Source organism: Cyprinus carpio, chromosome B5, assembly GCF_018340385.1.
Source record: "Cyprinus carpio isolate SPL01 chromosome B5, ASM1834038v1, whole genome shotgun sequence".
NCBI lineage: Eukaryota > Metazoa > Chordata > Actinopteri > Cypriniformes > Cyprinidae > Cyprinus > Cyprinus carpio.
In genome coordinates, this window is record NC_056601.1 from 9,241,452 (window position 1) to 9,257,074 (window position 15,623).

The window sequence follows — 15,623 nt, forward strand, 5'->3', positions numbered from 1 at the left end:
GTTGTCTTATGAGAGTATTCAATTAAATATTTAATTAGCGGTAGATGATTTGTAGTAATTGATAGTTTAGCAAAATCTCTTTGATATATTGGTTCAATACTCATATTTGACCTGTCACTAAAAGCATTAGACAAAGAAAGTTTTGAGTATTAATAAAATTCTTTGTTGAAGCTGCAATTATACTGTAATCTCATTGAATGAAACAAAAAATACATAAAATTTAATAAGAATAAGAAAATTAAACTGATGAATGTAATGCTTTATTGAACAATTTCACATTTTCAGATACAAATGGGAGCAGGTGGCACTAAATGTGAAGGATTTCACTCAGCTGCCTCTTTGCCCTTGAAAAAAAGAGAGTGAGCAAATACATGATTAGTATAAAAGAGAAAACACAAGGTAGTTAAGTTTGAAAAAATATGCATCAGAAAAAGAAATAACCTTTCCAGCATCACGGCTCTTGGCTCTGAGCTTGTTGACCTGAGACTCAGCAATGTCTGCACGCTCCTCAGCCTCCTCCAGCTCATGCTGCACCTTCCTCAACTTGGAAAGGTGAGTATTGGCTTGTTCCTCCTGCAAATCCACACACAATTATATCAGCAGCAGAAGATCTCAAATGTGTAGAAGGTGTTTCTAGTTCTTAAATGAGGTACTCACAGCTTCTTCAGACTGCCTCTTGTAAGCTTTGACCTTCAGCTGAAGCTTGTCAACCAGATCCTGCAGTCTGTTGAGGTTCTTCTTATCCTCCTCAGTCTGCAGTCAATGATTGCACATAATCAATGTACATCAGACTAAAACATAATCAGATTAATGTGATCTGAACTTTTTTTGTGTGTACCTGGTAGGTGAGTTCCTTGACTCTCCTCTCATATTTGCGGACACCTTTAACAGCATCAGCTCCACGTCTCTGCTCTGCCTCAACTTCAGCCTCAAGCTCACGGACCTTAATGTTTAGATATATTTAGACACTGGATAATGTCCACATCAAGACTATAAACATCAGGATAAAGGAAAACATCAGAATAAAGGCAATCTTACTCTGGACTCCAGTTTCTGGAGTTGTTTCTTTCCTCCCTTCATGGCCAGATTCTCAGCCTCATCCAGACGGTGCTGCAGGTCCTTCACTGTCACCTCCAGATTCTTCTTCATCCTCTCAAGGTGAGCACTGGTGTCCTGCTCCTTCTTGAGTTCTTCTGCCATCATTGCAGCCTTTTGCAAAAATATAGATATATATTAAATATACATTTTTAAGTACACAAGTCTTTGTGAATCATTAGGCAGCTACTGCTTCTCACATCAGTGATGGCCTTCTTGGCCTTCTCCTCTGCATTCCTGGCTTCCTGTACAGTGTCGTCAACTTCACTCTGGATCTGAACAAGGTCAGCCTCAAGCTTCTTCTTGGTGTTCAGGAGACTTGTGTTCTGAAACATGTAAAGAAACAGTATGAACAATTTAAATGAGGCTCTCAGTTTCCTTAATTTCTTTGTAAAAAACAGTATGCTGTTACCTGAGAGTGCAGCAGCCCAACACGCTCACTGGCGTCCACCAGCTCTTGTTCAGCCACTTTGCGGCCTCTCTCTGTCTGCTCCAGAGCAGCTCTCAGCTCCTCAATCTCAGCTTGCATCAGAGTGTTTCTGCGCTCCACCATTGCCACCTGCTCCTTCATGTCTTCCTGTCCTCTCAGAGCATCGTCAAGGTGCAGCTGGGCATCCTGAACATAACAATAGCATTACAATAAGCTTGCAGTGTGCTTTCTGTTGGACTTTAGTAACCACAGGTAAGGTATAAGCATAATAATGTACCTCAAAGCCAAAGCGAAGTCACATACCTTAAGTTGTCCCTGAACGTTCCTGAGCTGTTTCTGGGCCTCAGAAGCCTGGCGATTGGCGTGGCTCAGCTGAACCTCCATCTCATTGAGGTCTCCCTCCATCTTCTTCTTGATTCTCAGGGCATCATTCCTGCTCCTGACCTCAGAGTCCAGAGTGCTCTGCATGGATTCAGTGACTCTCTGGCTGTTCCTCTTGATCTGCTCCATCTCCTCATCATTCTCTGCAAGCTTCCTGTCAACTTCACCCTTGATCTGGTTAAGCTCAAGCTGGACACGAAGAATTTTGGACTCCTCATGCTCCAGGGTGCCCTATGAAAATAAAAACAATATTACAATTTTTGAATCAAAATATGCATTAATAACACAGTATAATGGTTTTAGCCAGAATTACATATTAAACTCCAGATACTCACTTCAGCCTCCTCCAGGGCGGTCTGAATCTCTGCCTTTTCTGTCTCCACTGCCTTCTTGGCCTTTTCCAGCTCATGGATGCTCTTACCAGTCTCACCCAACTGCTCTGTCAGATCTGAAATCTCCTCTGTATAAAGGAAAAATATAATCTGTATCATTATGAACGTTCATTAGTCATATATGTTTACTTCTTAGTGTTTCAATCTTACGCTGCAGATTCTTGTTCTCTCTCTTGAGGGTCTCCAGCTGATCCAGACTCTCCTCATAGGAGTTCTTCATCTTGAACAGCTCAGTGCTGAGTGAACGAGCCTCTTTCTGGGCACCTTCCAGCTCTGCCTGACCTTCCTCATATTTCTGCTTCCATTCTGCCAGGACCTTTAATGAAGACATATTAAGATAAGGTTTGTTTAACTTATAGATGGTTTCAACGGCAACAACATAAACAAACGTTACTGCGCATGGGCGATTTTGTGGTCCTAACTTAACTTCTGGTAGACTTCCAAATAGAATCAATAACAACAGCTAAATAGTCCCTCTAGTGTAGATTATTTTTGATAACAAGCAAAATATGTTTGCTGCGTAAATCAGATGGACTTATTGAAAATGCAAATTCATTCTCTGGCAGCAGGAGCTGCTTTAAAGCATGACAAACAGAGGTTTCCCCAGTAACAGCTGTACACAATGCAGCACTGAGCTCACAAACGCTGCTTTATCAGACATTATGCTAGATGAAATGAAAATGACATCGAACATTTTCTAAAGAAAATACAGTGATATAAAAGCCCCCACGCCTCATTTTCATTTTTAAACGTGCAGTACATGCTCATGTTTATTCAACAAAGCCTTTTGGAAAATTCAGGTCAGTTTTCATATTGTGATCGCCACAAATATATAAATGTATGGGAAACAAATCACACAGCAAAACCACCTGAGCCCAACATTAGTCTACTCATCACTTTAACTTTAACTGTGTTCGTAGATGGCGCCATAGCCAGACTGATAAACAAACACAGACTGGAAGTTAACTTTGGGCCAGGCGCGTGTGCCCGATGAAACCATCTATAGCATGCCGAAAAAATGCCCACACTGCTGTTTTGAAAAGAATTTTATCACAGTATGATTTTTTTTTTTTTTTTTTACCTTGTACAAAGTCCTTTGCTTCTTGTTTTGGTTGGGAGAGTGAGAATTGGCTCTCTCCACATCAATCATGAGGTCCTCCACCTCACCCTGGAGTCTCTGTTTGGTCTTCTCCAGAGAGGCACATTTGGAGTTCACAGCCTCAATTTGTTCTTCTGCCTCCTGCAGACGCTGAGCCAGCTTCTTCCTGTAATGCATTTGTTAACACCAGTTTGAACATGAAAGACTTTTCCATATGAACACATAGTAGATCTTGTGATGTTCATACTTGGACTCTTCAAGCTCCTCAGTGCGCTGGATGGCATCAGTTTCATATTTGGTTCTCCACTGTGCAACTTCACTGTTGGCCTTTGACATTCCCCGCTGCAGCTCAGCCTTTGCCTCCTGCTCTTCCTCAAACTGCTCACGGAGCAGGTCGCAGTCATGACGGGCTGATTGCACAGCATGGGCCAGTGCATTCTTAGCCTAGAAGACAAAGTAAAATAATATTAGCTTTTTTGCATAGCAAGTGGAAATGATGTGTTTGTGTTGATGCCATTACCTTAACCTCCTCTTCAATCTGCCTCTTAAGCTCCTCAGTTTGCTGAGTGAAAGCTTGTTTGCCTCTGGTGAGCTGAGAAACCAGACCCTCTTTCTCTTCCAGCTGACGGCCAAACTCACCTTTAGAGATTTACATTTACAAAAATATTGGTAAATTATATGGACGGTGGAGAAAATGCTATATATCTACGTTAATGAATGGAAGAAGCAATGTTTTTCTATAGTGTAGTGGCAGTTCTCTACAGTGGATAAACTACGTGGACTACTTGCACTCATTTTGGTGCACTGCTGTCAGTTTAGTTTCTGTTTGACTGTATTACATTAAACCACGACATGATTAAAACCCTTTAAGAAGAGTTGCAAATCCAACATTATCTCTTTAAAGTGTACTGCTCCCAGTATATAAAATGTTTTGCCACTATATGTTTTTATATTTAAATAAAATATATTTATATGTATATTAAGGCATTTTGGTAGTGAAGGAAAACAATTTTATGTAATTTTGAGATTTTGTTTCCATTGTTACCATTTTCAGTTTGAAGTCTTGCTCTTTGAGCACTGAGGTCGTTTATCTGGCGAAGGTTCTCATCATTCTTGGACTTAATTTCACTTAGTTGGTCCTCAAGTGTACGGCACATCTTCTCAAGATTGGCCTGTAAACCACAAAATTATTTGTTTCTTAAGAATCTTAATTTGATACATTTCCTCGAAAAGATTTAAGAACCCATTGTCAAACCTTTGCTTTGGCAACAGCCTCCATGTTGCTGGAGAGATCATCAATCTCCATTTTGTATTCACTCTTCTCTTTCTCAAGCTTCTGCTTGACACGCTGGAGGTTGTCGATTTGCTCTCCCAGCTCGGCCACACTGTCTGCCTGCTTCTTACGGAGGGCAGCAGCCGTAGCTTCATGCTGGAGGGTGGATTCTTCAAGATCACGACGCAGCTTCTGGAATTCAGCTTCACGCTTCTTATTCATCTCGATCTGAGCAGCAGTGGCTCCTCCAGCCTCCTCAAGCCTCTCACTGATCTCCTCAAGTTCCCTGGAGAGATCAGCTCTCTGCTTCTCAACCTTGGCACGAGCAGCACGCTCAGCCTCAATCTCTTCCTCCAGTTCCTCAATGCGAGCCTACAGTGGCATTAATAAAGCCTTATTAGTCTTTATTTTACCATTGCCTTTAACAGCAAATAATAATAATAATAATAATAATAATAATACAATTAAAAAAAATAATAATTAATCAAGAAATACCTGAAGCTCCTTGATCTTCTTCTGGAGTTGAGCACCCAGAGATTGTTCATCTTCAATCTTGCTGAGCAGCTGGCTTGTTTCAAAGTCTTTTCTGTGTGTAAAAGGGGAACAATGAATGATTTGAAATAAATAACCATTATTTTTGTAAGAGTTTACAAAAACTTCCTACTTCTTCAGCTTCTCATCAGATTGTTGCTTGTCATTCTCAAGGTCCATGATGGACTCTTGCGCTAATTTCAGGTCTCCTTCAAGCTTTCTCTTTGCTCTCTCAAGATCCATGCGGAGCTTCTTCTCTTGTTCTAGGGAACCTTCCAGCTAAGCAATTTGAAGTTGGTATTGTGTTAATTAAGTGCATTAATTAAAAGATAAAATACATTTCTGTCTTTAATATTTAGTCACTACTTATACTCATGGTTTAAAAAATACAAAATGATATATTCAAAGTATAACATAATTATGACGACTCACATCATCAACTTGCTGCTCAAGCTTTGTCTTGGATTTGGTCAGTGTGTTGACTTTGTCCTCCTCTGCCTGCAGATCATCCAGGGTCTGCTGATGTGCCTCTTGGAGGGCTTTCTTCTCCTTCGTAAGTTTGCCAATGCTCTCATCCTGAGCTGCCATTTCCTCAGTCAAGTTCTTGACCTGTTTTTTATTCCAAATGAGCTCATTTTATATTCCATATCATCATATCAAATTATTAATCTAATCTTAAACCAACAAAATCTCCAACCTTGTTCTCAGTGGCATGTTTCTCCTTTTCCACTTTAGCCAAGGTGAGCTCCAGGTCATCAATGTCTTTCTTCAGCTCAGAGCACTCATCCTCCAGCTTCCTCTTCTTGGCTGTCAGTTCAGCATTGATTTCTTCCTCATCTTCCAGTCTCTCAGTTGTCTCTTTGAGTTTAGCTTCAAGCTGGATTTTGCTCTTGATCAGACCCTCACACCTCTCCTCAGCATCTGACAGATTCTCAGATTCCTGTTAGGAAAATAGATTGCTATTTCTTTGGAAACCACTTTGTTCTATTTTAGTGGAGATAAAATTCAGTTCATTTAATGAAGTAAACTCACAGATGCTACTTGCAGCTGCAGATCATTTTTCTCCTGCAGCAGTGCCACCATCTTCTCTTCAAGCTCCTTCTTTTTGGCTTCAGCCTTGGCAAGATCTTCTTTGCATTTGGTAAAGTCTTCTTTCATGGTTGCCAGCTCCTTCTCTGTCTCAGCGCTCTTCAGCAGAGGCTTAATCTTGTAGTAAACCTTCATCCATGGCCAGTGTTTGACGTTCATGAATGAGCGGACGTTGTATTGGATGGTGTAAATTGCATCCCTTATTAAATAATTTATATAATCAGTAATTGGTAAATGCACTTATTTTTATACTTGTCAACACAATACTTCCTACAAATGTCTTACATGTATCAAAAAATGTAAGTAAAAAATATGTATAAAAATAGAAAATGTTCTACGTTCTAACTAAACATTCTACGTTTAGTATTCAGACCTTTTCTTTAACCCTAAATGACAGCACAATGCAATGTGTAATCCAAAATATAGGTAACGGTACACTGTGCCATGTTTTTTTCCTAAATTCTGTATTGACACAAAATAGTAAATAAAAAACATGGTTGTTGTAAACATAAGTAAATCTTAAATATTTTTCAAAATACTTTTTTGCCAAGAGGAACACATTTTATTGATTATTCATTGACATTCTGAAGTCATGTGAGGTAGGAATCATTGGTATAATTTTTTCCACTGATAAAAGGTTTATACTTAATTAAATAGGTAAATATAAAAATCAGAAGTTTTGTTAGAATTTAGGTTTTGTTCCTTTCATGAAATTCCTCACCTCCTCTTCTTTATTTTTAAGGTATCTATGGTAGTCAGGTTGAGTCGTTGTGAAGAGTGAGTCATTTTTCTCATCACGCATCTCCTCAAGAGTACCCAGAAGACCAGCTTTGAAGAATACCTGAATATATAATAAATCACAAGAAAGTGATTTAAACAGAATAATCTTATACAATAAATCATGATCATTAAATGTTTTAAATGCTGTAAAGTAGAATATGAACCTTTGTGTGTCCAAATCTGTACTGGTCGTGATCAACATCGATGGATCCCAGGAGTTTCTCAGAAGCTTTCTTGTTGTCAATAAACTGTCCCTCTGGGATCACACTGGCATTCAGCACTTTGTATCTGTTGAAGGTCAATCATAATGCTTCATATCCTCTAATTAAGAGCCTCATACAGTAAATGGTGTTTTCATGTGGTCCCTGTTACCTCTGCTTGAAGTCACCATAGAGGATTCTGCTGGGGAAGCCCTTTCTGCAGATTCTGATGCCTTCCAGCACACCGTTACATCTCAGCTGGTGGATAACCAGGTGGTTCTCCATGAGACCTATAAAGGACAGTTTAGATTATGAGCTTGGTAAATTAATAAAAGCCATTAAATGCTCTATTAATGACAGAATATCTGTAATCCTTTTATTACTTTACCTGGAATCTTGGACTCATTGGGAATCAGACAGCGCACAAAGTGAGGGTGAGTGCTCCTCAAGTTGGTCATGAGCTTGCCCAAGTTTTCCTGTTTAATCATGAAAAGTTATAGCTTTCTTAGTCACATTTTCTGACTTGTTGATATATAATTTCTCTGACTTAGAGTCAAGCAAGCTGATGTACAGTCACTGCTTTCAGTTGCATCATTATTCAGATTTGGTCTCAAACAAAGACATACTCTAAACTGTGAAGACACAGTCTGCATGGAACCACCCTTCTTCTTGCCTCCCTTCTTTCCACCACCAGTCTCTATTGAGATACAAATGAACACAAATAAATGCAAAAACAAGAAAGAAAGAGCAAAAAATGGATGGTTAAATTAATGTCCATAATTGTATTAGTAAAAATTTTTTCCTCCTTACCCTCAACAACAGGTGGGTAGAGAGTAGCCAGCAGTTTGACAGAAGACTTCTGGTAAAGCTGCACAACAGACTCGTTCAGTGGATCCTTGTTCTTGTCCAACCAGCCAGAAATGTTGTAGTCCACAGTTCCAGCGTAGTGGACCAGGGAGAAGTGGGCCTCAGCCTTGCCTTTGGCAGGCTTTGGTTTCTGGAAAGCTTGCACTTGCCAAGATGCTGATCATACAGCTTGTTCTTGAAGGAAGTGTCTGTAGCCTTGGGGAACATGCACTCCTCTTCAAGGATGGAGAAGATACCCATGGGCTGTTTATAAAAGAATGTTGTTTATTACTAAAACTTGATAATTTTGAGAATGGAAAATGGAAACTGATACATTCATAAACCAGTAAAAACCTTCTCAATGAGCTCAATGCAAGCAGCCAAGTCCATGCCAAAGTCAATGAACTCCCAAACAATGCCCTCCTTCTTGTACTCCTCTTGTTCCAGCACAAACATGTGGTGGTTGAAAAACTGTTGCAGTTTCTCGTTAGTGAAGTTGATGCACAGCTGCTCCATGCTGTTGAACTGGAGAAAGAAACAGGATCATTTACTGACTGCTGAATGTAACTCAATTTGCCATAAAGAGAGATAGATATAAAAGATTCTTACATCAAAGATCTCAAAGCCAGCAATATCCAGCACACCAATGAAGAAATTTCTTTGCTGTTTTGTGTCCAACATCTGGTTGATACGAATGACCATCCACAAGAACATCCTCTCATAGATAGATTTGCACAAGGCACTAACAGAGTTGTAAACCTGTAAGAATAGAGTGAATTTTTATTAAAGTTTTAAAACTTTTTGATTTGCTATATTCATTTTTCAGGCTGGACACAAAGGACATGGTGGAGATATGTTCCGACATATATTACTATACACACCTGTGGCACAGTTTGGCCTTTGGTCACAAACTCATTTCCAACTTTTACTCTGGGGTAGCACAAAGCCTTCAGCATATCAGCAGAGTTCAAACCCAGAAGGTAGGAGATTTTGTCAGCCTCTGCAATTAAAATTTTGAAAAAAATAAAAAATAAATAATACTTTATTATATACATTCTTTTTTTAAATGAAAATAGAAACATGGATCTCTCAATCCAAGCACAGCATGCAATCACACACATTGGTATTTAGTCTCACCCTCTGTGCCATCAGGCTCAGCCTGCTCCTCACGCTGCTTCTGCTTGAACTTCATGTTACCATGATGAAGCACAGCTCCAGTGAACTTGTAGATGCCCATCTTCTCCTCAGCAGTGAAGCCCAGAATGTCAATAGCAGTCTGGAAATTTCAGAAAAGAACGAGCTCTATGATTAGCCATATTTACAATGAGTTTGTTATTTAAAACAGCATTGACTCACATCAGTAGCAACCAGCTCCTCTTTATCATCAATGCTTGCCACTGTGATCTGACCCTGACTGCACATGGGGAAGTCATAAGGGTTGGTGGTGATGAGCGTCATTTCTGTAAAATACACAGAGTATTTATTTCATCAAATTTTACAATATTATCTGTACAATATAGTAAAAATTAAATAAATAAATGCATCTACCGATCAGTTCAGGCTTATGGTTGGTCATCATCTGGTAGAAGATGTGGTAGCCTCTCTCATCTGGAAGCTGGAATGTCACTCTAGACTTCTCCAGCAGATCTGTTGAGAGAATGCACTTCACAATAATTTGAAGCGTGACAGACAAATGTGCAGGATGGATAAATTAAATCATGTCCACCTACATGTCTCAATATCAGCACTAGCCAGTTTTCCTGATGTGCCAAAATGAATTCTGATGAATTTACCCTGTTTAAAATAAAATTAATATTTGAGTTGCTGTACTGTATTACTAAAACAACAACAACAACAATAACAAAATACTCAACAAAGCTAAGCTAAATATTTCTAAATTATGTTTGAATATAAAAATAGATTGACTTACAAAACGAGAGGAGTTGTCATTTCTCACAGTCTTGGCATTACCATAAGCCTCAAGCAGAGGGTTGGCTGCAATGATCTGATCCTCAAGAGAGCCCTGTTTGATGTTTGAAGGGGTTTCAGTTATTTTCTCTTGTATGTGTAATCACTGTTTGCAGACATTTTTTTAAATTTCACATACTCTATCATATATTGTGAGAGATTAGAGTAATTCAGTATTCATCTTTAATATCTTTCAGAGTAATATATTTATCATAGTTTTGTATCTCATACCTGCATTTTGCTGGAGCTCTCTTTCTTCTTGTCACCATGTACTGCAACTGTGGCAAAGTACTGGATGACACGTTTGGTGTTCACAGTCTTTCCAGCACCAGATTCTCCACTGGTTTATGAGAAGAGAAATGATTATAAGAAATGTAGAAGTTCCACAAGACCAAAATATAACCGTTCTCAACATCTCTAACATCTAACAGTAGGCTAGATACATACGTAATCAGGACAGACTGGTTCTCTCTGTCTGCAAATTAAAAGGTAATAATGTTTCAGCGATTGTTTTATTAAAAATATATGAATGTGAATTTGACATACTAAAATCAACTTATAAATAATTCAGATCACATGAATCAGATCTTACCAGTCAGCATGGCCTGATAGGCGTTGTCAGAGACAGAGAAGATGTGGGGTGGAGCCTCCATACGCTTCTTGCCTCTGTAGGCAGCCACCACTTCTGCATCATACACTGGGAGCCACTTGTAGGGGTTCACAGTAGCGCAAAACAGCCCAGAGTAGGTCTGAAATGAGCAGAGAAGTGGTCAGATTGCAACAAGACTGACAAAATGAACTTAAATACTGTTTTACTTTGCTTCAGGACTTACGTAGATCATCCATGCGGCATAACGCTCTTTGAGGTTATACAGCACAGAGGGTTCATTGAGATGGGTCATCATGGCCATGTCCTCAATCTTGTCAAACTTGGGAGGATTCATTGGGTGGACATCATCCTCCTTTGCAACTCTCTCCTATAAATTTGATCCATTAAATTAGAACAACCAGAAAAATATGTAAGATTAAATAAGTAAAAGTTTCCGTGGAATGTTGAAATTTCACCTCTTTAGTGTCATTCACAATGACAGTGACTTTGCCACCGTCTCTGCTCTTGATCGTTCCCTTGACGTACAGCTCTTTATCATCAACCACATAGCAGGCAGCTTTGGCATCAAACGGTTTGTCTGAGCCTCGATTCTCTCCTTCTCAGGCTTACGGAGGTAAATGGCAGCCTTGCCATAAATGGCCATCTCCGCGTCCGTACTCATGGTTGCAGCTCACTTCAAGAATATAAAGATTGTCATAGAAATTCAGTATGAGATCAATAATTTTTTTACTTTATGTAAAATTTGTTTATGTAGATTATTAACTCCAACCCTAATCAAAGACACCTGAAAGTCACATGAAAGTTACAGGTACTCCAGTTTGATCAGGGTTTGAATTAAACTCTGGGCCAGATTTAAGGAAACCCTGCAGTAAAGCCTGGATGTTGATTATATATCATAAAACAAGTGTATTATGCCAGAGCACTAATGCACTTTTCAGTCTGTTTATTTTTCCCCATAAAATGTCTTTAGTTTAATATAGTATATTTACCTTACCACAATCCCACACACTTCTGATGAATGTCCGCAGTACTGTAATATACAAAGTACAATATTATACATTAAAGCAATGCTTTTTCATTAAAAAATTTAATATTTAATTTAATAAAATAGTTGATAATTATCAATATATAAGATGCCATACATTTTTTAAAAACTGTGTACATCGTGAAATTGAAATGAAAGTTTTTTCTCACCACAAGTAAGCTGAGCTGGACTTCTGAACGCAACAGTCTCCAGTCCTGCCCCGGCTCTTTATACTGTACTTGTTCTGCAAGCAATGCAGGAGTTAAATTTGGCTAATGCCAAATATGGCTAAAATTTGTTAAGAAATTGATCAGATGTATCATTTGGTGCTATCCATACTTGGTAATAACAAAAATAGAAACAACTTCAGAATAACTTGATTAAAAGAATTTAACCTGAGAACTTAATGCTTAATAATGCAATATAACATAATCAGGGAATTTGTTTTATACCTGAAAAAGTGGCAACACTTAATTTGTAGTTTGTATTTTTTTTTTCATGTATCTTAGTGTGTATTGCTTGACAAGACTTGTCCACATAAAATAAGATTCCCTATAGTAAAAATAAATTTAAAAATGCTAGTCATATAGACCAAACAAGTTATAGCAGACAATTAAATAGATTTATATAAGTTGCAAATACTGGGTATTTGAATCGTTGGTTACGTTTACATATACATTTACATTTATGCATTTAGCAATATCCAAAGCGACTTTCAGTGCATTCAGGCTATACATTTATTTTATTTTATTTATTTTATTTTTTTACCAGTATGGTTAAATTTTTTTAATTATTTGCTATGCTTTTTTTATTATTATTATTAAACTCTTCAGTGTATATTCTGGTGACTTCTTATTCAGCGTGCTATAATCTGAATAACAGATCATTTGCATTTGCTCTTTGCTTATGTATATATTTATTTCACATTTTATTGCTGTGCTTGACGAGTTTACATTCCACGGACAGGCACACTTGTGGATCAAATTTCTTGGTGGGCCTTATGTAAAAAAAAAAAAAAAGAAACTGTGTGACTGCAATATTAGAGCTGTGACTGTTCTAAAATTAGCTCCAGTAAAACGGCATGGCTGTCTTTTTTATGTTTTTAGTTTAAATTCAAAATAATTAAATATATATAACTTGACATGACTGTTAGATGAATACGTCAAACAATGAACAAGATTGCTCTTGTCTTGACAATGAAGCTTGTCTTTGATTTGATACTTACAAATCTCTGAGTTCAAAATGATTTGGGGTAGTGACATTGCAGACCTTAGCTGTACTTGTGGATATGTTCCTGCTACTAATTTAGGCCTATTTGGTTTTTGCGTGCTTATTTATATGATTAACTAAAACATGATTGTGTTTATTACACTAATCCCATTTCAATAAACTCATTAGTCTTCATATATTGCTATTTTATATTCCAAATGTTTATTCTGCTCCATCAAATAGTAGTATCTGATACTGTGAACTTAGATATTTCATTGGATCAGTTTGCCATAGATTGGTGCATGTTTTTTCAGACTATAAGAATAGTAGGATGCATCACTGACAGAGTGCATGAGGATATGATGTTCATGTAATCATTAACAAAATCATGTTCATCATCATCATCATCATCATCATCATCTTTACTGCCGGTAAACAGTAATTTGAACTCCATTCACATATACTATTTCAGAGTCCCTGCAGGTCTTAAATACTTGAATTTGGTTATATCAAATGCAAGGCCATAAAAAGTCTTAAACATATTAAATGTAATAAGAAAAATCTTAATTATCATTTTAAGAGGTCTAAATTTGGGGAAAAATAGGAATTGTAACATGGTTTACAGATTATTAGTTCTATGTTCCATGTATTTCTAAAGCACTTTTAATAATGGCCACAGGCCGACCAAAGTGCTGTACAAAAATTACAATACAAAGAAACACAAAATCACTAACCAATTAGAGACAAAAAACCAAGATAAAATTACATGTTAAAAGCTGAGACAAACAAATAAGTTTTGAGACTAAATTTAAACTCAGATGAAGTGGAAGCCATTTTAATTTGGGTCGTGAGATTATTCCACAGAGTGGGACCAGACACTTCAAAGGCTCTATTGATCCCTTGTTTTCAAGCGGGTTCTGGGAATCTTACGGAGGAATTTGTTTCCCAATCTAAGTCCTCGCTTAGGAGTGTAAGGGTGGAGTAAATCCGTCAGATAAAATAGTGCTAGATTATTTAAGGATTTATAGACAAGTAATAAGATTTTATATTCAATTAAATACTGAACAGGTAAAAAAATAAAACTTTTGTTCTATATTAATATTAACATATACATATACGTAAATAAAAATATAAACATGAACATATATACATAATTATAAAAATGTGTTTTATGGTGAATGGAGTAGACAGGCGAAGCACACGCCAAAGGCCTTGAAATTGCTGTTGTAACACTTACAGGACAATCAAATCCTTGTGTAATATTGACCAAACATTTAATTCAAATATCTACTTAATCTTTAATTTTTGGCCACCTTTTTGCAATAGAAATGCTAGCTTCTACTATTTATTCAACAGAAACATGTGGACATCACAACCCTTACAAAATCCTTGGTTTTATCGAAGTAAAACTGCTTAATTTTCTTTTGTGTAATTTCTGAATGCTTGAGACTATAAAATCAATCAGACAACCGTATTAGTAAAATCATAACCAAACGCAACTGTCTGGCTACAATTGTAATTTTTCTAAATAATATAATTTAATTACAATTTAGTTATGTATTTTTATATTTTATTATAGTTCTATTTTGACCCCTATAGTAGATGTTTTTTTTTTTTTTACCTCCATAATATTTTGGTGAGGGGGCACAATACAATTCAGCTTAGGGCACCCATTTGGCCAGCAGCGGCCCTGCAGCCAATGTAGAGATCTCAGAAGGGGTGTAACATGATCAGTTTTGTTTTACATCCCTTAAGGAATCTAGCTGCTGCACTTTGAACTACTTGTAAACGAGAAATTTGAGTCTTCGAAGTACCACAATATAGAGAGTTGCAATAATCCATCTGAGATGTAATGAAGCTTTGAAGGTTCAAAAGGCTGTGATTGAATTAAATAAATGTGAGTTACCGAAGCATAAGTGAGCACTGGATTATGACAGTGTGTAAATAATGGAGTTTATATCATGCTTGCAAACTCGTTGACATTGAAATGGGCCATTCTTGGTGTCCACGAAAGCAATAAGCAGCAATGTTTTCAACATTAATCAAATCAAATCAAAATAAAAACACTTTATTGTCACAAAATAATAATTAGAAATGTTTTGTTAGCACAAAATCAGCATATTAGAATGAATTATACCAAACTTTTGACAGACCGCGTATAATCATGTATAATCATACATGATTAATATAAATGTAATCACAAATTTTGACTTAGGCTATAACTTATTTTTTTAAAAAAAGACATTCATTTTCTATTTAGAATGTTACTGTACGTTGCCCAACCCCACCGATTCAGTATTAATTTTATTTGTGCAGGCCTTCCTATATTTGTGCAGGTCTTTAAAAACCCCTGTATTCATACATGAATATGTACTATGCATTATTTTAACGATCATATTTTATTCTTACAGCTAATACATATACTTTCTCATATAGTCTCTGACAAAAGGCATTACCATTCTTAATTTGAGGTATTTTGTGACATTACAAAAGTGCATTTAGAAATATGGGTGTATGCATTAGGATAGGTTGTATATTAAGAAGTAGGCAGATATCATGTTTATTTCTTCATAATTACAATGCTCAGAAATAATTGTAGCAAAAAAAAAAAATACAATTCTGCCATGTGTGCTGATTTATATTGTGGTGTAATTAAACTAACATCTTTCTGCAAAGATGAAAACAAAAAGTAGAAC

General features: G+C 37.0%; 1 pseudogene across 1 annotated transcript; it reads right to left on the minus strand.

The window, feature by feature from the left end:
* Positions 1 to 238: 238 nt before the first annotated feature.
* On the minus strand, positions 239 to 11,947 carry LOC109107179 (annotated as a pseudogene). Its single transcript, XR_006154847.1, has 41 exons — positions 11,889 to 11,947; positions 11,689 to 11,724; positions 11,150 to 11,367; positions 10,918 to 11,061; positions 10,677 to 10,833; positions 10,532 to 10,559; positions 10,316 to 10,424; positions 10,047 to 10,139; positions 9,847 to 9,910; positions 9,665 to 9,763; positions 9,473 to 9,576; positions 9,254 to 9,392; positions 8,998 to 9,116; positions 8,726 to 8,875; positions 8,471 to 8,641; positions 8,081 to 8,380; positions 7,897 to 7,967; positions 7,659 to 7,746; positions 7,443 to 7,560; positions 7,235 to 7,358; positions 6,984 to 7,131; positions 6,234 to 6,493; positions 5,899 to 6,141; positions 5,634 to 5,810; positions 5,335 to 5,480; positions 5,166 to 5,256; positions 4,653 to 5,042; positions 4,443 to 4,569; positions 3,918 to 4,036; positions 3,645 to 3,841; positions 3,380 to 3,563; positions 2,449 to 2,614; positions 2,242 to 2,366; positions 1,829 to 2,137; positions 1,508 to 1,711; positions 1,296 to 1,421; positions 1,039 to 1,209; positions 839 to 943; positions 658 to 753; positions 442 to 573; positions 239 to 344 (listed from the first exon to the last, which is right to left on the minus strand). The product of XR_006154847.1 is annotated as a myosin heavy chain, fast skeletal muscle-like (transcript).
* Between the last annotated feature and the right edge of the window lie 3,676 nt (positions 11,948 to 15,623).